This window comes from Schistocerca nitens, chromosome 4, assembly GCF_023898315.1.
Source record: "Schistocerca nitens isolate TAMUIC-IGC-003100 chromosome 4, iqSchNite1.1, whole genome shotgun sequence".
In the NCBI taxonomy this organism is placed as follows: domain Eukaryota; kingdom Metazoa; phylum Arthropoda; class Insecta; order Orthoptera; family Acrididae; genus Schistocerca; species Schistocerca nitens.
The window spans coordinates 593867748-593895277 of record NC_064617.1 but is presented as its reverse complement, the minus strand read 5'-3'; positions in this window follow the sequence as shown (position 1 = coordinate 593895277).

Genomic DNA, 27530 nt, shown 5'->3' with positions numbered 1-27530 from the left:
ATTGAATAGTGTTAACTGTGTAAATGCAACTCTGTCCATAATTTTATGTTCAACTTGTGTATCAAGTAAAAGTGACAGCAATGTATAACAGTCAATAATAGTTAGTCAACGTCATAGTCATCATGTCAAGACCAATGTTTGCCACGCCAAATCAAAATGTACGGTTGCTGAACAACTGTCAGTGTGCCAAGATATGCAAATGCTTCCTCTCTCCAAAAAAAAAAAAAAAAAAAAAAAAAAAGTATATACTGCTTGGTGATTTAACAAAGTGTGTGTTTAGACTATCTTCTTTCTACTTGAGTGTTCTAGTCTGCCATCTTCATCCTCCTTGTTCCATATAAACCAACAACAACAAAAAAAATGCTCCTCACTTACTTTACCTTTTATCCACCAAAACTCCAATAATCATCAGCATCACATAATCTTAATACTTGAATAATACCTCTTACGTAGATACATATAAACCTTATCATCAATATCATTTACCTTACCTCTTGTCCACCAAAACTCCAATAATCATCAACTTCACACAATCTCAATACCTCAATAATACCTCTTCAATACGTCGATACATATAAACCTTATCACCAATATCATTTCACTTCCATAACAACTCTTTCCTCTAGTCAGTCTCCTCGAACAAGTACAGATAAAATCCTAGTGCAAACTTCAATTCATCATCCCATACAATCCGAAGACACAATGTCCACACACAACCTCTGTGTAATCCATCTGACCCAAATCTTCTACTCATGAATCATAAAATACATTTTGGTTACCTTGTCCATCATTAAATAAAAGAAATGCATAGATGACCTCTAACAGCCTTCAGTTAGAATAACTTTCAGTAAGTAAGTACGAGTTCGGAGTGTGAATGATAGTAATTTTTCACAGTGTGTACACCACTTCAAGAATCATGGCAAAACAGAAGCAAACATGTGGAGTATTTCTTGTGTCAAGTGTCACTTACTATTTCAATTGCTCACGAAGAATGCGGTGTAATAACTGTCAATGGTCTAAACCTAGTGTTGGTATTTCATGTCGTTAGCTTCCTTTCTATTAGCATAAATTTATACAACTTCCATAAAACCTCCAGCTCATGGCAGTTCATTTTCTTATCTTAGAATATAAAGCACTGAGCGTAAGCAAAACATGCAATAGCGAGTAAATAAACCAGTAGAGAACAGAATGTCAACAGGTGGATGCAGCACAATTCCTACAACGAGGCTCTGCCAAGCGAACAATCTATAATTAATACCATAGTGTGACCTAAACTCCATGTTTGTACACAGTATATAAGCATTTCTATATACCAAATTAAAGAGTAGTTATGACAACAAACAGAAATGTGTAAATATGCAATCAATACGCAAAGCAACAAATATGTAACTTATATAATAAACAGGCCATTAGCATCATATCAGCATAAGCAAATAAATGTTCATATGTCATCTTAATAAGTAAACATGAAGGCGCAAGCAGATACATCACAAAGTATAACCTACATACATAACCACAGTCAGCACAATTAATCAGGTGACAATCATAATTTAAATAAATACGCACAGCAGGCACATAATAGAAAAATATGACATCAGTGAAAAAGCAGTGTAGCCATGCAATGCATAATATACACAAATAACAACCCTGTTCATTAATCAATCATTGTCAAATCAGTTAATGTACGCAAGCACGTCGCTTCACAAATAAATTCATAGAACATGAAATTTAGCACAAAGTATGAATCACGTAATCGCGAGCAGCAAATTACGTTTAAAGTACGTACCTAAGTGGAAATATATTACCTGAAAAATAAACTCAATTAATAGTTACCTTTTTAGTTTATTAGTTTCTTCTTCGAAATTACATTCTTCCTGAAATTTTCTCGATAGCAAGTCCTCTTAACGTCGGACACACACAGAATTTACCTGAAGTTCTTAAATATTTTATACAACCGTATCCTGAAAAATACTGAACGTTAATAACATAATTTATCAAGTCACTATAGCTTTATACTGAATTTAATCGGAGAAATTAGACTGTGTATTTGTTTACGGCTGTCAGTGCATTCGCACTGAGCGCTCGATCAGCTGTAGGTACGCGTGACGTAGGAAGTAATTGTCTGCGGACAACGACTGCCTTGTGCGGCGCGCAGACTTGACTGTTGCTTTTAGTATGTGCCGCCGCCGGAACACGGCGCGGTATCCTTGTATTCTCTGCATGTTTACGGATAACCGTTGGTTTCTCGACAGTATGTCATTCCACAAAAATTTTAACGTTAGATATGTGATGTATTCTCTTACAGCGCCGAGATTTAAGAGTTTCTATTTCGACAGTGTTATCATGAATAATTTTGCGAACTCTATATGGACCGTTATAAAGCAGAAAAAATTTGCGACACAAGCCTTTTCCTTTGTGAGACAAACGGTGAGACTTAATTAACACCTTTTGACCAATTGATAAGGTTTTTAAACGACCAGGACGCTTAACTGATTTTTCTCTTCTAGCAGCCGCAGACGCAATATTTTGTAGAGCCAGGTTGACAACTTCAGAATGCCGCAGTTTCAGTGAAGGCGGAAAAGGAACGATTTCAGAAATGCGATTTGTCGGTGCTTTGTTTTTTAATATCAATATAGGCGGTAAAGAAGTTGAATCATTATGGAGTTCATTCAGAATGTTTTGAAAAATAGGAAGATACTGATCCCAAGCTCTGTGATTCTGATGACAATAAAGTCGACACAATTTATTGATTTCCTTCATCCATCCCTCTGAAGCGTTAGATTGAGGGTGAAAAAGTGAAATGAAAATTGGTTTAATCTTACGACGCCGTAAAGTACGAAGCCAAATTTTAGAGCGAATTTGTGATCCATTATCTGATATAACCTTATCAACATGACCCACTTCTTTAAGAAAATGTTTGATGAAAGCATTAGATACTGAACGAGCTGTTGCTTTGCGTAAAGGTGTAAAACGCACATATTTTGATGTCAATTCCACAGCTACCAAAATGTACGCAAAACCATTAGTAGCACGAACCACTGGACCGAACAAATCGACTGCAGCCATCTCCTTTAATTTCGCTGGAATGATAGGAAACAACGGTGCTCTGTGAGAAATAGTTGGCGGCTTAGCCTATTGACATAATTTGCATTTGGCAAGAACATATCGAATACGTTTTTCCATATTACTGAAGTAGCAATTTTCTCGTAATTTATGAAAGCATTTTCTGGGACCAAAGTGTGCATAACTGAAATGTGTATACCAAATCAATTTATTGACCCACTCATCAGGAATGCAAACTAACCAAACAGAGTTGTCGACCGATTTTCGTTTAAAAAGAATATCATTGCGAAGTAAATAATACTGTCTAATCGCTACGCTTTCCTTTCTCCTCCACTTCTCCTTAATGTCCTTCCAGATTGGATCCTTATTTTGCTCCTTAGCGATGTCCTGGAGCGAAGACGAAATAAAATTTTCGAACGCAACATCTTTAATATACATCAAACAATAATTGTTTTCTTTGCAGTACTCTTCAGCACTTTGTTTCAAACCCATAGGTGCACGTGATAAAGCATCAGCAATAGTATTTGAAGAACCCTGTATGTAAACAATACTAAAATCAAATTCCTGTAGATACAGCGCCCATCGTGACAATCTTCCATGTGTTAATTTTGCTGACATAAGAAATTCCAAAGCTCGATGATCGGTGTAAACCTTAGTATGCCTGCCATACAAAAATATGGGAAATTTTGTGAAAGCCCATACAACAGCCAAAGCCTCAAGTTCCGTAATCGGATAATTCTTTTCTGATTTAGAGAGAACACGACTTCCAAATGCAATAGTTTTCTGTACTACAATGTCGTTTTCTTCTATCTCTTGAAATAAGTGTGCACCTTGGCCTTTGTATGATGAGTCCGTTGCCAAACAAAAATCTTTAGATAAATCCGGGCGTGAAAGAAGTGGAGCAGCAACTAAAGCATCACGAAGTTGTTCAAATTCTGATTGAGCTTCCTCATCCCAACACCAATTAGAATTCTTTCCAGATAGTTCACATAAACGAAGTGTGGCCAAATTGTCCAATCTAACAAAGCGTCTAAGAAAATTACAGACACCAAAGAAACTACGAACATCACGTTTTGTGGTAGGAACAGCATAATTACGAATAGCGTCTAGTTTCTCTGGATCAGGAAGAATACCTTCTGTAGAAATAATTTGACCAAGAAATTTCACCTGAGAACGACCAAATTCAGATTTTTCCAAGTTCACTGTAATGCCAACTCTTGCAAAAATACGTAATAATGAATCCAAAATTTTGTTGTGCTCACTCCAAGAACGTTTAGCAATAAGAATATCGTCAACATATGAAGTAATATTGTCACGAAGATAAACAGGTAAAATTTCGTTTAAACTACGAATGAATGCTGCAGAAGATATAGTAAGTCCAAACGGTAATTTCCGAAATTGATAACAGTTACCAAAGGCTAAAAAGGCAGTGCATTTTCTACAATCAGGGTGGAGTTCTATTTGCCAAAAACTTGCGCGCATATCAATCGTGGATAAAACTTTAATTCCATGGAAATGTTGAAGAAGTTCATCTAAATTTTGTGGACGGTCAGTTTAAGGAATGTTGATATTATTTATCTGTCTGGAATCCAGAACCAAACGAATCGACCCATCCTTTTTAAGAACGACGTGTAATGGGCTGGTATAAGGACTGACTGCTGTCTCAATAATGCCTTGATCTAACATGTATTAAAGTTCACTCTTAACCTTGTCTCTGTAACCCAAAGGAATAGCGTACGTTTTCCCCCGAAATGGTGTGTGTTCTTTTACTTTAAATAAATATTGTAAGCCTTGTATAGTTCCTGTGTGATGACTAAATACTGTAGCATGTGAAGTCAAAATCTGGTGCAGTTCTTCTCTTGCAACGTCATCTGGCACTTCAGCTTTCTTAACCTTTTCATTAATTAATTCTTCGCTATTAATTATATCATCCATCGCGTCTCTGTATCTATTGTCATTGTCATGAATGAACACATTGTCGTCATAATACTCAGCGAAAACATCAGAAGTAAGAAACCTAAAACATTTTGTGTCTGATTCAGATTTTGTTAAACACTCGAAAAATTTCAAACTTCTCGGCATTCCGGCAACAGTCAAATTCACACTTCCTTCTTTAAAGTTTAAAATTGCCTTATGTGCGTTAAGAAACTCCATACCTAATATAATTTGTGTACTGAGTAATGGAACAATAATAAAATTAGCAGAAAATTCGTATCCTTGACAAATGATATTTAAGTTGGTCTGTTGTTTGACTTCCACACTTTTTCCAGAAATAGCGCCTCGAATTGTAGTTTTAGAAACAGGTAACACAGGACAAGCAATAGTTCTTACACATATACGAAAAACTGATTCACTAATGACATTCAATGGGCTTCCAGAATCTAAAACTGCAGTGAACTTATTCTTACCCACACATACTGCAATAACAGGATGTAAAAATGCGTCTACATTATTTTCCTTTTCGTTTAGCAAAATGTCTCTCATGTCTTCCAGGCGTACGTTGTGTAAAGTCGTAGTGTCATTACTTTCTGAACCGTCTATATTGCTGCCAGAAGCCGAAGCTACAAGTCATTGTCGATTGTTTGCGTCACGTCTTTGATTATTCGCGTCATTTTGCGGATCAATTTCTACTATTTGCACTTGTCTCTCTGAATTTCTGTCACGTGGAGGATGCCAATTAGGTCCCTCCTGTCTGTTACATGTAAATTCTTGGTTGCGTCTGTTATTAAAATTTCTATTTTCCTGACTATCTGCTTGACTACTTCTTGTGTAATTTCGACTGTCACTTCTGAAATTATTGTTATATCTACTACCCTGGTTATTTCTGTAGTAAGAATTCCTATTATTGTATGAATAATTTCTGTCTTGATGGTACCGATTACTGTTTCCGTATGATTGATCATTCTGGTAGGAATTTCCGTTATTATAATTGTCTGTGTAATTTCTGTTAGACCGTCTGTTATTGTCATAAGGCTGGTATCTATTGTCCTGTCTGTTCAAAATTACCGCTATAACGTCCGTTCCGATCACTATCCCTTTTCTCTGAAAATCTATTGTAATTACTGTTACTGAAAAAATTACAAGAAATCCCGATGTCGTTGTCATACTCAAGTTCTTGTAGCAAAGTCTTAAAAGTCTCAATGTCGTCTTTACATATTCCGGCTAAAGCAATTTGTCTTATGGATTGTGGCAGCATAGTTAAACAAATGCGAATTAATTCAGTCGGGCTATAAGGGCTGGAAAGGAACTGATTCTTTCGAATCATGTCTTCAAAGTATTCTGCTGGCGTGAGGAACTCAGACTGTTTAAAATTACGCTGCATAATAAGACTATGTTTGACTCTGTCTTGCGTGTTTTCGGACCAATATGCCGATAGAAATGCATGATAAAAATCATTTAGATTATTACAATCTCTAATAAGTGCGCGCATCCGCGTCGCCGGTTCGTTTTCTAAATATCCACACATGAATTCCAGTTTGTGACTTAGTGGCCAATTTGGTGGAAGTGCGTACATAAATTGATCTAACCATGAACATGGATGAATGTCATTCTTAGAATTGCGAAAGATCTTAAATTTCCGAACAGTTAAAAGTGTTTATAGTCAATGTTTTCTCCTCGTGGCGACAAAGACCTACCGCGTCTGTCCCAGTCCGAATGTCGATTATTGTCAACTTCGCGCGCCTGGCGCTCTCTTGTTGCTTCTCGTAAATGAAATAAATTACTTTCTTCAAACCCCTCTGCTATCTGTGATTCTAAATTTCTTCTACTGTCTTTTCCTACGATTTCACCTTCAATTTGTTTGACTTGCTTTCGTAATGCCTCAAATTCTCTTTTAACGCGTTCATTAAATTTTCCCTGATTTTCAACATGTTTATTTATGTTCTGGTACTCTTCGGTTTCTGCAAATGGCAACGGAGCTGTATCATCTGAATCTCTGTCCCATTTAAACTAAAACTTGTAAATTTATCTGCAATCTCCTCAACTCTTTCCGATAAGTCACCCATTTGTTCTTTCAGTTTATTTACGTCTTCCGTAAGTGTCGCGGCTCGGGTTTCAGTATTGACACATTTAGTAGTTAACTGTTCAAACTGTTGTGTTAGGTTATTTATTCTGTCATTTGGCACGGATTCCTCGATTCTTTCAAGTATTTCTTCCTTATCGTGTGCACGTTGTAAATTTAACTCTGAAAATTTTTGTACTATCGCGCGATCTCTTTCTTCCTGTTCTCTATCCTGTTCCTTTTGTCTGATTTCTATTGAAATAAATCTATTATTGTGAGCATTCAAAATCGGTTGTACTTCTTCTCTAATTTCTTTCTTTAATTCATCTTTTATATTTTTGGAACATGTCCCTATTAGTGAGTCTAGCTGTGTTTCCATTGTTCCCATCTCTGTTTTAATTGTTCCTATTTGTGAGTTTAACCGTGTTTCCATTGTTCCCATATCAGCTTTAATTGTTCCTATTTGTGATCCCACTGTTTTTAATTCAGATCCCAAATTTAATATTGCACTCATCAACTGCTCCATATTAACTGATTCGAAATTTTTTTCGCCCCTAACATTTCCCGCAAAACCAGCTTCCTTCGTCATAGCTGTAAAGCTATCTGTGTTCGATACTATTCCAGAATCTTCTGTCGTTAATCTCGTATTCTGAAAATTTTTTGATTGTGAAAAATTTTGAACTGGTTCCGGACTATTTTCCCGACTTATTAAATTGTTTTCAACTTCATTATTCATCATACTGTTCTCCTGTGTTGGCGAGTTCGCCATGTTAACAATTTCGTCAATCTCACTATCCATCATTTTTGCCTTTTTCATCGATCGCGTAATCATTTACAAAACATACAAAACTCGTCACTATACGAAAATTATACACAATGAGACTTTATCTCCAACAATACCATTCACACGAAATGTTTCCCGACAAACACGCCTGACGAACAATTAAAACCTTCACAATTGCACAAAATTGTCAGACCTGTATACAAGACATCAAAAATTAAATTCTGCCAATAAACCATTAAAAGAATGACAAGACAACTAGAAATGTTCAGTTACCAAATCTACACGTGCAATATAGACTACAATTACTAAACTACAAATTACTTCAACAATACTACTGTCTGCTATTTTTACTATCAGAAGAATTCCAAGGGACGATCCTGGCACGGTCGCCACGTGCATGGGGGCTTAATTAAATAAAAATGCAAATAATTTTGATTTTAGTAGCTGACTGTCTTGTTACGCTGTCTCGTAACCGGTTGGCCCTGACTGGTATTAGTACGCAATCTGTCTGCATGGAATAACAACAAAGAATGAAAGAAAACTTCCGTTAACACAATTAATTAATTAAGTCCCCAGCAACTATAAAACCTACGAAACAACAAAACACAAATGTAACTGTTCTGTGTGTGGAAGTGTGATTCAACATACACATCTGGCACGGTTCTTCCTCAAAAAGACAAGATATTTTAAATACCATTTACACTGAATTAATTAAATAAAACTGAAATACTATACTTGCACATAGAAACCAGAATTACGCTCTAATACATGAACTCAAGCCAGATGCTTTGTTGATTGAACCTGTGACCAAGAGGCATTATTGTTTAAGACATTTGAAATAAAAATAAAAAAATTATTACCTTCATATATATTGACGAAACATACACGATCCGCAATCGAACAGCATCGGCTGTCTAGCCCATCAGAACAACTGCATACAACATGTTCACAACTAGTCACGGCTACATCAGAACTCCTACAGCCCACTTCTCAATAAGCACTCTCCACGATGACTTCTCGACAAGCACTCTCCACTACCACATCTCAACAAGCACTGCCAGTGGAGGCGGCTGAATAATACACTTGGCGCAATCTCTGGCGCTGTGACTCAGTGTAGCCACATTTTGAGGTCTGATGGTGTATCGCTAGTTTCATACATTCTTCACTCCACTGTGAATAGTCATTTTGCTGCCACTTCCTCAGTAGTTTCAGAAATTCCGATGGAATGTTACCTATCCATCTTTTCGATACTGCTTCAGTACTGGATCCAGTCTCTCTTCCCTGTCGACTTCTGTTTCTTCCTCTATCATGGTCATCATACAAGTCTTCCACCTCATACTCTTTCGAGCTACCGGCTCTCTCCTCTGCCTCTGACAGAAGAATTCCCATTGCACTCTGGATGCTACTGTCCTTACTTTTCATTTCACCGAAGGTTGTTTTTACCTTTATATATGTTGAGTCAGTCCTTCCGACAGTCGTTTCTTTTTCGACTGGCTCACATTTCCCCTGCATCCATTTCGCCTTAGATTTCCTGTAGTTACGATTTATTTCATTCCTAAATAACTTATATTTCTCTATTCCCAAATATCTCCAAACATTTCTGTACTTCCTTCTTTCGTCGATAATGTTACCCATGAAACGGAACTTGTTGTACTGTTCCATATTTTTCTCATTAAATTTCCGGTACAAGAGAATTAACAGCGAGAGGGTTTTTCTCTGCATAAATAAATCAAATGGTAACAAACAGGAGATAATGGACGAAATTGCGTTTGTTTATTTATTTATTGATTTTATTTAGTTGTGCCACGTTTCCCTGAATCCTTTCCCTTGTGCGACCTGGGCCGTATGAGTGAGAAATTATGTGAAGTATCAGAAGTCTTTAGTCAGAGATTGTAGCATGGTTTGAGTAGAGTGCTTCTGTGGTACGGTAGTACCAACCCCCAAGCGCGAACGAGTGTGGCAAAGACAAAGCGTGCAAGTCAGGTCAGAGAGGTTGCAAAGGCACGAGTATTGGCTCTGTCAGGTTGGCGAAACACCCCCTCCACTCCCGCTTTTGAACGTGCAACAGTCAGGCGATGTGGATGGCAGGACACTGGTTCCTGGGTAGCGGCGCTGTGCAGACATTGAAGACTTAGCTCTCGATTTTATGGTAAAATTATCAAACGTATTAGAATGTTTCAAATCTGTTGGTTACTAAGGTCCAGATGTTGATGTCAAGTGTGAGATTACACTGAGACCCCCATAAGGGAGTTTATTTTCGCAATTTGATTAAATATCAGCAAGAAATTTGCGTTTGCGCCTTGCTCAGGCACGCACCATGGGCCTTAAGCTCATGGTCGTATTATTGCTCTGAGTGTATCACAAGTTAATTCATTTAATGTATTTTAATCTGGAGATTCTTTTACAGTGATAGTTTGGGGTAATTTTTTTTAAATTTCTGATACGTTTCCTTTGTGTACTTGGTTTTCCGCCATGTGGTTGGTTGGAGCAACTGCCACATTAGGAAAGTGCAATTTCGTTCCAAAAGTGTACAGTAGCTTCACTACAGTTTCGTCTAATTCAATTCCGAAGTAGTAAATTTGTGCGGGGAATTAGAACTCTGAATCATGAAATGTACGCGTATTCACTTAGGCGCGAAACTGTGTCAACGGTCGTTAATAGAAAGGTCGGCCAGATCAACTGATACAGGGTACGCGTAAACAATTATACGGTAGCGCGTGAGTGGAAAACATGGCAGAAATAAACTTGTGTGTCAGAAGTTTTGGATTTCTGTTGGCTACCCCAACATGGCCACGTGTGCGAACTATTATCAACGTGAAAATTAGTAAATATGTCTTGTGTCCCCATAACTATTTTATTTGCTTATAAGGAAGTGCGTTACATAAAATATATTTGTTAAACTCTTTTATCTATGAAAAGTTCCGATTTTAATGACTATTGACGGAATGGGGACTTACATAATTTTTCCCGCCGTTGATTAGTAAATATTTCTTGTGCCCCCATAACTACTTTGATTTAAATACAATGAAGTTTGATACCAAATATTCAGGGTAAACTATCGATTCGCTGAAGCTTGCAATTTTATTGACATTTATTCTGCTGGGATGGCGATTTGCAAAATTTTCCCGCCATATTATAGTAAACGTTCTAGCGCCCCCAGCTTAGTAACGTGGTGTTTTTTCAGAAAACTGGATTAAACCAAAATTACCAGTCATAGTCAAGTGGACCACTTGCTATCCCCTCTTCGCCGCACGTTTTAATGAAGTTTGAAGTATTTGGGTAGATACTCTTTCTGCCCTCACCGATTTCACTTGTAGTATCTTTTGCTGAACTTGTTCTGTGTGACTTATTGTAATTAAATGTAATATCAATAGAAGGCATGGGCTTACGTATAACTGTGTGCCTCATTAAATTCCACTGAAGCCAAGTCTGTGATCCCCTCTCCATGTCGATAATTATGTTGTGAAAGTGTATCCTGTTTATTAGAGAGACCATTTGTCATGATGCATAATATGAGAGCCCCTGCTGTTGCGTAAGAATGGGCAGTGGCTAGTTCCAGTAGATACATGGTTAATTCTTCAAATGCTATAGGTAGTCAATAAGTATCAATTAATCGAGATCCTCTACTAATAATTTCCTCCCATTATCATTAACAACTTACAGAAGAGGTAATACCTGAAGTATACAAACCTCCCTAGAAAATGAAAAATGGGATTGGTAAAATATCCCTTAGAGATGACAGGCAAACCCTCACAAATTATCCCCTACCTCTGTCGCATGTTGGGTCAACAAATAAAAATAATTAAAAGCTCTACGCTCCCTATTAAGCCCTGCATAGGTGCCTTCTGTAGTGGTTATAAAGATTGCGTTATCCGTTGCCATCAAATTTTTATGGGTAAGTTAAACCCACCCACTAAAAATTATTAATACACCAGCAGTAACTCACAGGGGCATGTAATTTCGTGCAGCACACGAGTTTTGTAACCAGTGCTACAGAGAATAACTTGAGCCCGCATCTCGTGGTCGTGCGGTAGCGTTCTCGCTTCCCACGCCCGGGTTCCCGGGTTCGATTCCCGGCGGGGTCAGGGATTTTCTCTGCCTCGTGATGGCTGGGTGTTATGTGCTGTCCTTAGGTTAGTTAGGTTTAAGTAGTTCTAAGTTCTAGGGGACTGATGACCATAGATGTTAAGTCCCATAGTGCTCAGAGCCATTTTGAAGAATAACTTGCGGAAGCATTAGGACACGATAAGCAACTGTAAACATCCTATCAGTAGGCCTGTTACGTTGCACCCATGGTTACATTCCTTGCACCTACATTTTTCTCTCCATCTCCTTTGATTTCCCTATTTAGAGATGTTCAACCGTTTCCTCTGAACTGCCTACTGAGCTATTCATTACTGCAGTGTCTATAGCCTCAGAAAACTTCAAGTGTGTCTCTTCATTCCTTAGTATTTCTATATCCCACTTCTTTTCTCTTTGTTTCTTTCTGATTAATCTCTTAAATTTCGGTCTATTCTTCACCATTGCTAAATTGTCGTCTGAGTATAGAACTGCTCCTGCATACAGCTTACAATCCAGTACGTGATTTCGGAACTTCTGCCTGACCATGTTGGAATATAACTGAAATTTTCCCATATGTCCCAGCCTTTTCCAAGTATACCTCCTCCTTTTGCGATTTTTGAACAAAGTATTCACTGTTACTAACTGAAATTTAATGCAGAATCCAATTAGTCTTTGTCCTCTCTTATTTCTGCAGCTGAGCCAGAATTCTCCCACAACTCTTTCTTCTTATCCTTCCCCTACTACACATCCCTATCTCATATGACTATTAGATTTTCATCTCCCTTTACGTACTGAATTATCCGTTGAGCAACCTCATATCCTCCTCTATCTCTTTATCTTCTGCTTGCGACGTCAGTACGTATACCTGAACTATTGTTGTCAGTGTTGGTTTGCTGTCGATTCTGAGGAGAATAACCATATCACTGAATTGTTCACATTAACTCATTCTGTGCCCTACCTTCATATTCACAACGAATCCTACTCCCTTTATACCATTTTCTGCTGCTGTCGATATTAAACTACTCATCTGACAAGAGATCCTTGTCTCCATGGAATTCCAATTCACTGACCGCTCTGTATTTAGATTGAACATTATCATTTCCCTTTTCAAAATTTCTAGCATCCCTACTACTTTCAGACTAGTAACATTCCACGCCACCGACTGGTAGAACGTTATCCTTTCATTGGTTATTCGAACTTTTTCTCATTGTCACCTGCGCCATTGGCGGTCCATCCCAGAGTTCAGAATGGGGGACTAGTCCGGAATGTTTTTCCAATGGCGTAATCCTCGTGACACTTTTTCAACTACAGGCCACATGTACTGGGGATACATGTTAAGTGTCTTCAATGCAGCAGTTGCCAGTGTCGTCTTTACACTTCTGTCATAGTCAGGTTAATTTGTGGGTACATCGTTGACACCTGAAAGAGAGGTTTTATATGAGGGATTCTGTGAGAATGTCCAGAGTGATGATGATGTGTGCGTGCTGTGCTGATTTCTTTACACATGATATTACATGTGAGGCCTATTGATGAAGTTTCTGAGGCCATGTGAACTGAGTCGTGAAAGTTAGGGATTAACGGAGGCGATTGTGATGAATGGACTGTGCCCATGACGAATCAGATTTATGTAATCTACTAAAGCGAGTTTAGAACTATATGGTAAATGAACTCTTCCTGTTTTGACCCATTATTATATTAATTGAAAACATGAGAATTATTTGTATAAGTAAAGGTATACTTCAAGGCGGAAATGTTAAGTAATCGGCTCACCATTAGGTAAAAATGTGGTAGAGTAAAACTGTGTAAGATGTAACATGATGTATACAGGTATGAAAGAGTTTTGCAAAGTATTTTAGCAATGTGTTCTGTCAACAGTATATATGTGCTTTTCTGGCGTGATGTAGTGGAACTAGAGAACCGCAATAACTGAGTACATTATCAAGTCATTAACCTGAGGTTTTGATTAAGAAAGAAAATGAGTTCTTGAAATTCCAACCAGAATCGTGACAGCGAGTTGAATCCGATATAACTGGAATCCAAACACGTGATATAAATCTTGAGCAAATTATGGGACACATATCAGAGCGTGCTTGCACACTATTTAGTAGTGTTACAGTTAACAGAGACAATAGGAGTCTCAATGAGACTGTACCTATGGTTGACTCATGCCGGATAACTTAGTGGATGTTGCAATTAATAGCATGGTGGGAATTACTAACGGCAGACCTTGCAACAACTCCCTTTCTGCAAATTTACCTGACTTCCAGTATTTATATTAATTGTAATATTAGCTACTGAGTTTATCTGTGCATTGACTACACATCAAACTGGCAGATGTCTGTATGAGACGATAATAGCACATTATTGTTAAAATAGATAAATTAACAACAAATAATTTTATCAGTAGTTTTTATATCGAGTAACTGTACATTTGAAAGGGTATGTTTCATGAGCCATCTAATTAAATTTTATAGCGGGCGACAGGGGTTAGGGGTGTAAGGGGCTAGTTGGCACGCAACTGTTTTCTGCCACCATGGAATGAAAGGGCTGTCATCCTGCTAGAGGGTACTTTTTGTAAATGTACAACATCCAGCGTAACGTAAGTTCGCTTTGAAGCATCGCAAAGGAGCGACAGTTTATCAATCGGCTTTGTAACTGGTGAGTAAATTTTTAATTGTATTTTCTCTTTTGTTCTGTAGATCGAACTGAGGAGCTACTAATGGTTAACTGTTGTTACATCGTGCATCATAATCTTTTGTTCCTGTAGTTTCCGTCTGTGAGGTAAACGTATCGTTTTTGGAATCGCCATGGGGCTAGTTGGCATAGCTATGGTGCCAGTCGCTGTGGCCGAGCGGTTCTAGGTGCTTCAGTCAGGAACCACGTGGCTGCTACGGTCGCAGGTTCGAATCCTGCCTCAGCCATGGATGTGTGCGATGTCCTTAGGTTAGTTAGGTTCAGGTAGTTCTACGTCTAGGGGGCTGATGACCTCAGATGTTAAATCCCATAGTGCTTAGAGCCATTTGAACCATTTGAACCATAGTTATGGTGTCAGTTGGCATACCTATGACAACTCGCCTATTGCCTATGCCAACTAAACCTTCCTTTATTGTTCATTTGTAAAGAAACAATTGGTAAATACCCATCATCCCAGAAGAAATATCGTGTTTTTCCCATAACTGGGCCAAGACAGCAATCCAACCATGGGTGAAAAAGAAAATCCCTTCCTTGAAGATATTGATTTGAATTTTCTTCTGCGGATTTTGAGGACTGCGTGTCAGATATTAGATATGCCTAAAATGTTGACAGCTTAGCTTTCCTTAACGATAGTTCAGAGGATGAAGCTCCTCTTAATGGTGAAGAGCTTTTACCATCAGCCTCCTGTCTAGACGAAGGCGAAGACTGTCATTCAACAGTTCCCACGAAAGCTGGAGAACAATACTAGCAACGAATACCCCTCAATCCCAAGGACCTCCTCTGATCATGCTGAATTCCATGTAAGTAACTTGTTTTAGTGAAGTAACATCTCCACCAGTACCATGGCAAGATTGTCGAAACTGATGGCAACGAGATTCGTGTGTCTAACATGGATATGGCCAGATGACAATGTTTCAGTTGTATAAGGCCAAAGAAAAACTGTGCAGAAATTGAACCCACCTGTTCAAATATACGCTCACTAAGTTCCGAAATTTGTGGTTGATTTAAAACTTTGATTCAACTCTGTTTGAATAACTACAATTGGCTATAATAATAAGCAGAATTATTTTTCTTGAAGGATTCATTGTTTGTTCGTACTTATAAATTCATACTGTAGTTTATATGTTCAAGCAGGGTTTATTATTGTTTAAATCTTACTTCTTCATGGAGAATTTTTTTCCAAACAATTTATCCTTTGAGAAGGAAGAAACCCTCAGTTTTGATAAAATAAAATGTTGTTCCTAGAAGATTTCTATGTTATGTTTAAGTATCTCCACGCACACCATCTTATGGCAAATCACCCCTAGATGAATGCCAACTAACCTCTCACCTAGCGTTGCAATTAATAGCATGGTGGGAATTACTAACGGCAGACCTTTCAACAACTACTTTTCTGCAAATTAACCTGACCTCTCACCTAAGGTTAGTTGGTATAGATACAAGATTTTAGGAAAATTGTTTTGGGATTGCCTACACAAGTATTCAATTAATGAATCCCACATAGTTTTGTAGCCAAAAGTTTAAGCTAACCGTTGCATTCACTCAAATCTCCCAAAGAGTTACAGAAAACTACAGCAAAATCAGAAACCAAAATCTATGCCTACTAGCTCCAGTCTCCTCTATAGTGTCTGAAACAAATTTATGAATACGTATCAGTGTTAGAACAAATAAGCCCTCGGTCACAAATATTACGTCAAAATTGACCAGGTTTCGACGCTGCTATGAGCGTCGTCTTCAGAATTAAACTAACTGATCTAAAACATTTTAGGTATACAGGGTGTTACAAAAAGGTATGGCCAAACTTTCAGGAAACATTCCTCACACACAAAGAAAGAAAATATGTTATGTGGACATGTGTCCGTAAACGCTTACTTTCCATGTTAGAGCTCATTTTATTACTTCTCTTCAAATCACATTAATCATGGAATGGAAACACTTTGTTACATTAAATGTTCAAAATGTCCTCTGTTAGCGAGGATACATGCATCCACCCTCCCTCGCATGGAATCTCTGATGCGCTGATGCAACCCTGGATAATGGCGTATCGAATCACAGCCGTCCACAATACGAGCACGAAGAGTCTCTACATTTGGTACCGGGGTTGCGTAGACAAGAGCTTTCAAATCCCCCGTAAATGAAAGTCAAGAGGGTTGAGGTCAGGAGAGCGTGGAGGCTATGCAATTCGTCCGCCTCTACCAATCCATCGGTCACCGAATCTGTTGTTGAGAAGCGTACGAACACTTCGACTGAAATGTGCAGGAGCTCCATCGTGCATGAACCACATGTTGTGTCGTACTTGTAAAGGCACATGTTCTAGCAGCACAGGTAGAGTATCCCGTATGAAATAATGATAACGTGCTCCATTGAGCGTAGGTGGAAGAACATGGGGCCCAATCAAGACATCACCAACAATATCTGCCCAAACGTTCACAGAAAATCTGTGTTGATGACGTGATTGCACAATTGCGTGCAGATTCTCGTCAGCCCACACATGTTGATTGTGAAAATTTACAATTTGATCACGTTGGAATGAAGCCTCATCTGTAGAGAGAACATTTGCACTGAAATGAGGATTGACACATTGTTGGATGAACCATCCGCAGAAGTGTACCCGTGGAGGCCAATCAGCTGCTGATAGTGCCTGCACACGCTGTACATGGTACGGAAACAACTGGTTCTCCCGTAGCACTCTCCATACAGTGACGTGGTCAACGTTACCTTGTACAGCAGCAATTTCTCTGACGGTGACATTAGGGTTATCGTCAACTGCACGAAGAATTGCCTCGTCAATTGCAGGTGTCTTCGTCGTTCTAGGTCTTCCCCAGTCGCGAGTCATAGGCTGAAATGTTCCGTGCTCCCTAAGACGCCGATCAATTGCTTCGAACGTCTTCCTGTCGGGACACCTTCGTTATGGAAATCTGTCTCGATACAAACGTACCGCGCCACGGCTATTGCCCCGTGCTAATCCATACATCAAATGGGCATCTGCCAATTCCGCATTTGTAAACATTGCACTGACTGCAAAACCACGTTCGTGATGAACACTAATCTGTTGATGCTCCGTACTGATGTGCTTGATGCTAGTACTGTAGAGCAATGAGTCGCATGTCAACACAAGCACCGAAGTCAACATTACCTTCCTTCAATTCGGCCAACTGGCGGTGAATCGAGGAAGTACAGTACATACTGACGAAACTAAAATGAGCTCTAACATGGAAATTAAGCGTTTCCGGACACATGTCCACATAACATCTTTTCTTTATTTGTGTGTGAGGAATGTTTCCTAAAAGTTTGGCCATACCTTTTTGTAACACCCTGTATAATACATTAATAAAATTAAAGTTTGTACTGACTGGAAAGAGATGCAGTACTTACAAGTCACATTTAAAAAAATCTAAGCCGGAAAGGCGACGTCATGAATAGTTGTAAATAAGATGGCGAGCCGCTAAGGGCTGCTCGTACTTGAGTGAACAAGGGTTGCAACAAGACTGAAGTGCCCACTTTAGAAATTGTGGGCAAGTAAACATGGTGTGGCTATGAGCGCCATCTAGTAGCCGCAGAAACAACTAGGCTACTGTACATTCAAAATTAGACACATGAAATTGTGATGCAGCTGATTCAGGCATAACGTAAGCACTAATAATAATAGGATGAAGTTACACATTTATCTGCTTTAAACAGATACATTTTGTAACGTAAAAAAACGTCAGCTATGACATACAAGAAAGCAGCAAAGATGCAACAGGAAAACAGCATTTCGGTAAACTGCATGAGCAAATCTGAATTAAAGATCAAGCAATAGCTTTATACAGTCCAAAAAGTTTTTATTTCGCAGCTGCAGCTGTTCGTTGAGAATGAGGCCATCATGACGAGAGATATGTTTGAAAATCTCCAATTCCTCTAAAACATCTAACCTACGCCCCATCTTTTCGGTATACAGAATATTGCTATCGCCTATGGCTTTAGGCACGTGTCCAGTAATTAAGAAATGATAAGCAAAGGATGAATTTAGGGGACTGGTGCCGTTCTTTCTCAAAAGATGTTCTTTATATCTGATGGTGAAAGCACGTCCAGTTAACCCTTTATAATAGGAGGAGCAGGTATCACAGATGATCTTATAAACGCCAGAACTTTTTGTAGGGGAGCGAATGGATTTCAAATTATGAATGAAGTTTCTCTTCAGATTATTATTTGTAGAGAAGGCAACATTGCAGTTGTATTTGTTGCGAAGCATGCACTGAATCTGATAGGACATGGGTCCTATGAAAGGAATAGAAAAACGTTTTTTGGGTTAATTTCAGTGCATGAGGTGTTGAGCGTGGTAGTTCCTGCCGTTTTCTTTTTTAGGATATCGTCCACTATGTTAGGCGTATATTCATTATTGACTGCTATGGTTTTAAGTAAATTAATCTCCTCATTAAACTTTTCTGTTGAAAGTGGTAAAGAGGTGGCTCGGTGGACAGCAGAGTGAAAAAAGCCATTTTTTGAGACTGGATTAAAAGAGGAAGCAGGCACGATTTGGTCAGTATACGTTTCTTTTCCAAAAATATTGAAAGTGATGTTATTGTCTTCTATTGTAAGCGTCAAGTCTAAATAATGTAGTTGGCGGTTTTCGTTTTTGAGTTCAATAGTGAAAGAAATTTTTTCATGTAGGTCGTTAAAAAGTTTATATATATGATTCATTTTGTCGGCGGGGCCGTTATACATGACTAGAATAACATCAACGTATCTTTTGTAAGAAAGGATACCTAGTGAAGCAGCTGAGACATGGTTAAACAGCTTTTTTTCCAAGGAATTGATAAAGATTCAAAGTAGTTGTACTTGACAACGACATTAATGAGATTCATAAAATCGGTAATCTGTTCATCTGATAGATCTTTTTTAAATTCACGTAAATTTTCTTCCACAATGATGAGCGTCTCATGAACTGGGACATTGGTACAAAGATTTTTAATATCTAAGGAAAGGAGCTTGGTGTCTGAACTGCATACTAAGTTTTTAATATGTTGGACCAAAACGTAGCTCTTAGGAACGGAATAATTTTTTTCGAAAATGAAAGATTTTTTCCAAGTTCCGTGTGGAGCCGGTCCGTGTTTCCATGCGGTTCTAGGCGCTTCAGTCTGGCACCTCGTGACCGCTACGGTCGCAGGTTCGAATGCTGCCTCGGGCGTGGATGTGTGTGATGTCCATAGATTAGTTAGGTTTAAGTAGTTCTAAGTTCTAGGGGACTGATGACCACTGATGTTAAGTCCCATAGTGCAGAGAGCCATTTGAACCATTTTTTTTTCTTCGTGTAGAAATCGGGCCAAATCGTGATATGCGCTATTCATGCTATTGGAGATTGTACGTATTGGATGATTAGGTTTATGAATTTTGAACTGGGACCGAAGATTACGTGGCTGACGTTTCATATTGATAAGTAGTTTCTTTTGGAAAGGTTTTATAAGAAATTTTGCATTGTTAATGGCTGACCTCACTTCCTTCTGTAATTTAGGAGTCGGATCATCATGCAGCTCCGATATGTTGTTTTCACTGAAGAAATTTTTGGTTTTAGAAATATACTCAGAAAAATAAGCAATGACTAGATAACAACCTTGTTCACTGAAGTACGAGCAGCACTTAGCTGCTCACCATCTTATTTACAACTATTCAGGACGTCACCTTTCCGCCTTAGATTTTTTTCAAAAATTGACTTGTAAGTCCTGCATCTCTTTCCAGTCAGTACAAGCTTTAATTTTATTAATGTATTATATACCTAAATAGGTTTTAGAACAGTTAGTTTAATTCTGAAGATGACTCTCATAGTAGCGTCGAAACCTGGTCAATTTTGACTTAATATTTGTGACGCCCCCCCCCCCCCCCCCCCATGAACCATGGACCTTGCCGTTGGTGGGGAGGCTTGCGTGCCTCAACGATACAGATAGCCGTACCGTAGGTGCAACCACTACGGAGGGGTATCTGTTGAGAGGCCAGACAAACGTGTGGTTCCTGAAGAGGGGCAGCAACCTTTTCAGTAGTTGCAGGGGCAACAGTCTTGATGATTGACTGATCTGGCCTTGTAGCACTAACCAAAATGGGCTTGCTGTTCTGGTACTGCGAACGGCTGAAAGCAAGGGGAAACTACAGCCATAATTTTTCCCGAGGGCATGCAGCTTTACTGTATGATTAAATGATGATGGCGTCCTCTTGGGTAAATATTCCGGAGGTACAATTGTCCCCCATTCAGATCTCCGGGCGGGGACTACTCAAGAGGACGTCGTTATCAGGAGAAAGAAAACTGGCGTTCTACGGATCGGAGCGTGGAATGTCAGATCCCTTAATCGGGCAGGTAGGTTAGAAAATTTAAAAACGGAAATGGATAGGTTAAAGTTAGATATAGTGGGAATTAGTGAAGTTCGGTGGCAGGAGGAACAAGACTTTTGGTCAGGTGAATACAGGGTTATAAATACAAAATCAAATAGGGGTAATGCAGGAGTAGGTTTAATAATGAATAAAAAAATAGAAGTACGGCTAAGTTTCTACAAACAGCATAGTGAATGCATTATTGCGGCCAAGATAGACACAAAGTCCACGCCTACTACAGTAGTACAAGTTTATGTGCCAACTAGCTCTGCAGATGACGAATAAATTGAAGAAATGTATGATGAGATAAAAGAAATTATTCAGGCAGTGAAGGGAGACGAAAATTTAATAGTCATGGGTGACTGGAAGGAAACATAGTAGGTGAATATGGATGGGGGCTAAGAAATGAAAGAGGAAGCCGCCTGGTAGAATTTTGCATAGAGCATAACTTAATCATAGCTAACACTTGGTTCAAGAATCATGAGAGAAGAATGTATACATGGAAGAACCCTGGAGATACTAGAAGATATCAGAGCTAAGACAGAGATTTAGGAACCAGGTTTTAAACTGTAAGACACTTCCAGAGGCAGATGTGGACTCTGACCACAATCTATTGGTTATGAACTGTAGATTAAAACTGAAGAAACTGCAAAAAGGTGAGAATTTAAGAAGATGGGACCTGGATAAACTGAAAGAACCAGAGGTTGTACAGGGTTTCAGAGAGAGCATAAGGGAACAATTGACAGAAATATGGGTAAGAAATACAGTACAAGAAGAATGGGTAGCTTTGAGGGATGAAATAGTGAAGGCAGCAGAGGATCAAATAGGTAAAAAGACGAGGGCTTGTAGAAACCCTTGGGTAACAGAAGAAATATTGAATTTAATTGATGAAAGGAGAAAATATAAAAATGCAGTAAATGAAGCAGGCAAAAAGGAATACAAACGTCTCAAAAATGAGATCGACAGGAAGTGCAAAATGGCTAAGCAGAGATGGTTAGAGGACAAATGTAAGGATGTAGAGGCTTATCTCAGTAGGGGTAAGATAGATACTGCCTACAGGAAAATTAAAGACACCTTTGGAGAAAGGAGAAGCACTTGCATGAATATCAAGAGCTTTGATGGAAACCCAGTTCTAAGCAAGGAAGGGAAAGCAGAAAGGTGGAAGGAGTATATAGAGAGTCTGTAAAAAGGTGGTGTACTTGAGGACAATATTATAGAAATGGAAGAGAATGTAGATGAGGATGAAATGGGAGATATGATACTGCGTGAAGAGTTCGACAGAGCAATGAAAGACCTGAGTCGAAACAAGGCCCCTGGAGTTCACAACATTCCATTAGAACTACTGACAGCCTTGGGAGAACCAGGCCTGACAAAACTACCATCTGGTGAGCAAAATGTATGAGACTGGCGAAATACCCTCAGACTTCAAGAAGAATATAATAATTCCAATCCCAAAGAAAGCAAGTGCTGACAGATGTGAAAATGACCGAACTATCAGTTTAATAAGTCACAGTTGCAAAATACTAATGCGAATTCCTTACAGACCAATGGAAAAACTGATAGAAGCTGACCTCGGGGAAGATCAGTTTGGATTCCGTAGAAATGTTGGAACACGTGGGGCAATACTGACCCTACGACTGATCTTAGAAGAAAGATTAAGGAAAGGCAAACCAATATTTATAGCATTTGTAGACTTAGAGAAAGCTTTTGACAATGTTGATTGGAATACTCTCTTTCAAATTCTGAAGGTGGCAGGGGTAAAATACAGGGAGCGAAAGGCTATTTACAATTTGTACAGAAACCAGGTGGCAGTTATAAGAGTGGAGCGGTATGAAAGGGAAGCAGGGGTTGGGATGGGAGTGAGACAGGGTTGTAGCCTATCCCCGATGTTATTCAATCTGTATATTGAGCACGCACTAAAGGAAACAAAAGAAAAGTTCGGAGTAGGTATTAAAATCCATGGAGAAGAAATAAAAACTTTGAGGTTCGCCGATGACATTGTAATTCTGTCAGAGACAGCAAAGGACTTGGAAGAGCAGTTGAACGGAATGGACAGTGTCTCGAAAGGAGGGTATAAGATGAACATCAACAAAAGCAAAACGAGGATAATGGAATGTAGTCGAATTACGTCGGGTGATGCTGAGGGAATTACATTAGGAGATGAGACACTTAAAGTAGTACAAGACTTTTGCTACTTGGGGAGCAAAATAACTGATGAAGGTCGAAGTAGAGAGTAACATGTAGACTGGCAATGGCGAGGAAAGCGTTTCTGAAGAAGAAAAATTTGTTAGCATCGAGTATAGATTTAAATGTCAGGAAGTCGTTTCTGAAAGTATTTGTATAGAGTGTAGCCATGTATGGAAGTGAAACGTGGACGATAACTAGTTTAGACAAAAAGAGAATAGAAGCTTTCGAAATGTGGTGCTACAGAAGAATGCTGAAGATTAAATGGGTAGATCACATAACTAATGATGAGGTATTGAATAGAATTGGGGAGAAGAGGAGCTTGTGGCACAACTTGACTAGAAGAAGGGATCGGTTGGTAGGACATGTTCTGAGACATCGAGGGATCACCAGTTTAGTATTGGAGGGCAGCGTGGAGGGTAAAAATCGAAGAGGGAAACCAAGAGATGAATATACTAATCCGATTCAAAAGGATATAGGCTGCAGTAGGTACTGGGAGATGAAGAAGCTTGCACAGGTTAGAGTAGCATGGAGAGCTGCATCAAACCAGTCTGAGGACTGAAGACCACAACAACAACAACATTTGTGACCGAGGGCTTATTTGTTCTAATATAATTCTGACACTGTCACTGAACCTTAACAGCTATGTTCAAAGTTTTACGTATCAGTGTTGTTAATGTGAACTTTGGAAATGACGTTAAGGTAATATTCTATGACAGATATAACTGTAATTCCTTTTAGTAGTAATGGAAGGTTACACTTGTTCTGTCACACTGCTGCAGACTATGATTCTGACTGTCCAGCCACTCAAGGACAAACAGTAAATGCCCTGAACTTCAGCCCACACTATAATCAATGCTACCTGGAACAGCGCCAGCAGACTGAGAGTGAACAACATGACAGGGAGACAAACAGATTAGCTGTCTGCTTTCTGCACCTTTTTACCTTTCTGCTGAGATGTAAACATCAACAAACACAAACCAGATATGTTCAGACAAGTTTCGTCGCTGTAATTGTGATGTTCACATGCGATCTGCAGAAGGACAGTTGATATTTTCGCTACTTGTGTAATGCAATGAACTCAGGGGCTCAAAGGTCCTTTCATTATGCACATTTAGTAACGAACCAACATAGTATGCCCCATGGACTTACGAGAAGTTTATGATAAGACGGTTCTTATACAGTTGAGTTAATGGAGATAGGTGTCAGTTGGAAATTAAACTATTAAGAACTAGCAGGTGAGAGGACAAATCCTGTGAAAAGTATTAGGCATCCCACGACCAACTACGTGACTGAAGGTACTCTACTCAGGCTAGTGAAAGGACACTATGTAATGTTTGAGTTGTTCATAACCCTTGAAATGTGTGTTTGCATGCATGCATACCCAGTAGATGTGTCTGCAATGACTGATGCTGGGAAGGGATGATGATTGTGGGCTTGACTTTCATGATTATTGTCAGGCACAGTAACTGATAGAGGTGTGAAGATGATGTAATAATGGGCTAGATGATGGCTTCCAGTGGCAGTAGACTTGAAAAACAATGAAATCATTTTGCCACTATGACTTCCTCAATCAACCCCATATCCAGTGAACCCTAATTGACCCCACTTTCTCATACAAATAAAATTAAGTGATGTAAATGACGTTTGTGTGACAAACCAAATAACTAAGAATAGGTGATTTATAATGGGCAATGGTGTGTTTCTTTGCAGAGAATGAGTTTTAATTTATGAAAATTGTCACCAGTACGTGTAGTTTATTTATGTCTTCAGCTGAAGTTAATGGAACAACTGGCAGTCAATTGTCATATTTTGCCAGAACTATTATTGTTATAATTTTAGATTTAATGTTGTTGCATTATTGTCTAATTTGCAGAACAGATGATAACTTTTGGAATATTATTGTGTCTTGTGATATTTTTGATCTTCTTGTAGAGAGGATAGAGATAGTTTTTAGTGAGTTTGAAAGGCGTTAAATTAGTTCTTCCATGTCGTTGTTTACCATTCTGCTTTAATTTGCACCTTTGTACTGCTACTTTTTCTGCTATGCTCATGTAACACATAATTAGGTGCCATGAATTCATTGAAATACTTTTGTAGATCACTTGATTATATTTATAGATTCCTGTTCTTATATGATGACACTTCATGACATTTTGTGATGATTTTGTCTATGTTTCATTTTTGTACATGTTCTCTGTTTCTATTGAGCAGGTGAATCAACCTATATTATCTTGTTTTCGCAACAAGTCTATGCATTAATGATTTTCACTTTTCAATTTAAATCGTGTGTGAATACATGTCTATTTTATTTGTATTGTCATGTAAGTAGAGATGTGTATGAATCTTGATAAAAATAGTAAATTATTCAGGTAACGAGTGAATCTGAACTACTAATAATCGTTCAAGTAAGGACTTAAATTTTTTGAACGACTGAACCATAATTCGCATAAGAGTGAGTGTGACTGACTGAGAGTCAGCAAGAAATGCAAAGTTTATAAGAAAATTTTGGTATGAATTAGAAATATGTTTAAAGAATAATAATTGTAAAATTATATAAAGAGAATGAATGAAATGTGTATGCTGGTGTTCTCCTTATTGTATTACAGAGCCTGAAATAAAATTTTTGTCTTATAAGCTAGCACTTGGAATGAATAGGTGTGATTATTTTAGAAATGAATGTATGACGTATTACTGGAAATGAAAATTTTCCCTTGGTAAATAATCTTTTTCCTAACATCCCAAGCTACTCTCTCAATCGAGATTAGGAGATCCTAATAAAAATGCGTTTCATGCTGTCACACTACACATCTGTGAAAATTTTTCCCTCGGTACAGGTATGATGATACACGTCAGTCCATTTGTTGACCGGTATGTCTAATGTTTCATTCTTAATTGATTTAAATTCATCACAGTCTGAGTTCTCTCATTGTAAATTAATAAATATTTAATACTTGTAAAAATGACTTCAGTGATCATCATGATTAGTCTGCATACTTTCATATTAATTCTTTCTATTTTCTGGTGGCAGTTTAGCATGTGGTACTGTCTGTAGCTGAGCTGGATTCATGACGAGTCGGGGTAGAAAGAGAAGCCTAGGACAGTGACTCAGTCTGCGGTTGAACCCCCTCCCTCGTCCTTTCAGAGGAGAGTCGAAGCGTCACCTTGCAGCAGCGACAAAGTTACAGCCAAAGCACTGCTTAGCCTGGGAGTCGCTTTCTGGCAGATTTTTGCATAATGCTTACTGTGCAGTATGGGGTTCAAGCCCATATACAGAGGTATTGCATAACATACCATGACGAGCACATACGATAGTGCAGGATTTTTATTTTTACATGTGCCATCTGTTCAAAGCACATTTCGAATGAACTTTATTTTTCGCCTTCCTACAACGCTGTCGAAGAGATAGTCCCGTCACAGATTCAGATCTGTGCATTTTGTGAGGAATTATGCAGCTGCATTGTGTTCAGGAATCTTTCCTCTCTCTTTGCAAAGCAAATTTGAAACAGGCAGGCATAAAAAATAACAGCTTCAGTTAAATAAAATTACCAAACAGAAGACAGGCTGGCCTTCAATGATAACAGCTTCAGTTAAGTAAAATTACCAAATAGAAAACAGGCAGGCCGTCTTAAGAGCTTCAGTTAAATAAATTCACCAAAGAAAAAACAGGCAGGCTTTCTTTAATAACAGCTCCAGTTAAGTAAAATAGCCAAAAAGAAGACAGGCAGGCCTTCAATGATAACAGGTTCAGTGAAGTGAAATTACCCAGTGCAGAACAGCCAAGCCTTGTTCAATAAAAGGTTAAGTAAAACAGTTAAGTAAAATTACCAAAAGAAAACAGTAGGCATTCATGAATTACTGCTTCATTTAAGTAACCTAGAGTATGAATGGCCTCCTCAGAAGGGATGCACCAGAAGCACAAGGAGCACTAGACTACACCAAATAGGACGCCCAAGAAAGGTTACAACGAGTGGACCAGCCTTCCAAGGTCCTTTTCGTTGGTTACAGACCGGCAAAAGAAATATGAATACAGAAAGCTTATTTACGTGAAAGCAGCAATAACTAGACAAACGATATACCCACGTCATTGCAAGATACCTCCTCTACAACTATGGCGAAACGCCAGAGAGGAAATTAGGCTGCCAAACCAAATTACATAGCCTCAAAAATTGCAAATTTTGAGGCCCAAGCAGCTGCTAAGCCAATATAATTAACAGAGCGATGACGTCTGCAATGCCCAAAGGTATCTCGAAACCGCCACCCTACCATATTACAAGAGAAAGGTACTTATCTGGTGTTCGGAGACATTTGGCAGGGAGGTCGGCTAAAACCCAACTATCTAGGTACTGCATGACGATGGAGGTCGTCCGGCCACAGCGTAGAGGAAACACATTGTCGCTC